The sequence below is a fragment of the Cryptomeria japonica genome, unplaced genomic scaffold (assembly GCF_030272615.1).
Source record: "Cryptomeria japonica unplaced genomic scaffold, Sugi_1.0 HiC_scaffold_262, whole genome shotgun sequence".
Classification (NCBI taxonomy): domain Eukaryota; kingdom Viridiplantae; phylum Streptophyta; class Pinopsida; order Cupressales; family Cupressaceae; genus Cryptomeria; species Cryptomeria japonica.
In genome coordinates, this window is record NW_026729084.1 from 35 (window position 1) to 732 (window position 698).

Here is a 698-nt window from a genome sequence, read left to right on the forward strand (position 1 = left end):
GACGGGACACTGCACGCACACGACGCCCCCTCCAGGTGCACGCACGTAGGCCGGGCCGGGTGCACACCCGACGCCCTAGCAAGGTGCGCGCACCCGGGCAGGGCTCACACTTGGCGAACGGGGCGCACTTCGCGAGGGAGGGTGTGCACCTCGACGGGGGTGGGTGGCCGGGGTGGATTCGCACGTGGGTCGCGGTTTGCTAAGTACACACTGCGACAAGCTCATAACGGGTGCGATCATACCAGCGTTAGTGCACCGGATCCCATCAGAACTCCGCAGTTAAGCGCGCTTGGGCCGGAGTAGTACTGGGATGGGTGACCTCCCGGGAAGTCCCGGTGTTGCACCCTTTTTTAGTTTTTCGTCCGGGCGTCGCAATGCTATTTGAATAAACCTTTTGCCCGTTTGCGTTCTCGTCGGGGCCGGGCCGGGCCGGGGTGCGCTGCCCGCACTACCGCGCGCGCGGGGGCGACACCGAGCGCGCACCCGAGGCGCCCCGAGCACACAGGCCACGGTGCAACCCGGGCGTTGTGCGCGCACCCCGGTGCGCCCGAGGTGCTGCGCGCGCACCCAGGTGAAATCGGTGTGCACCTCGGCCAGTGCGCGCTCGGTCGAGTCGCGCACGTTGGCCAAGGTGCACGGTGATGTTTCTTACTCTAAGGTTCCGCACCAGACGCCCGGGACAGGTGAGCGAAGCTGGG

General features: G+C 67.0%; 1 non-coding gene across 1 annotated transcript; it reads left to right on the forward strand.

The window, feature by feature from the left end:
• The first annotated feature begins 228 nt into the window (after positions 1-228).
• On the forward strand, positions 229-347 carry LOC131869718 (5S ribosomal RNA). Its single transcript, XR_009368093.1, has one exon. It is a non-coding gene; the product is annotated as a 5S ribosomal RNA (ribosomal RNA).
• Positions 348-698: the final 351 nt, after the last annotated feature.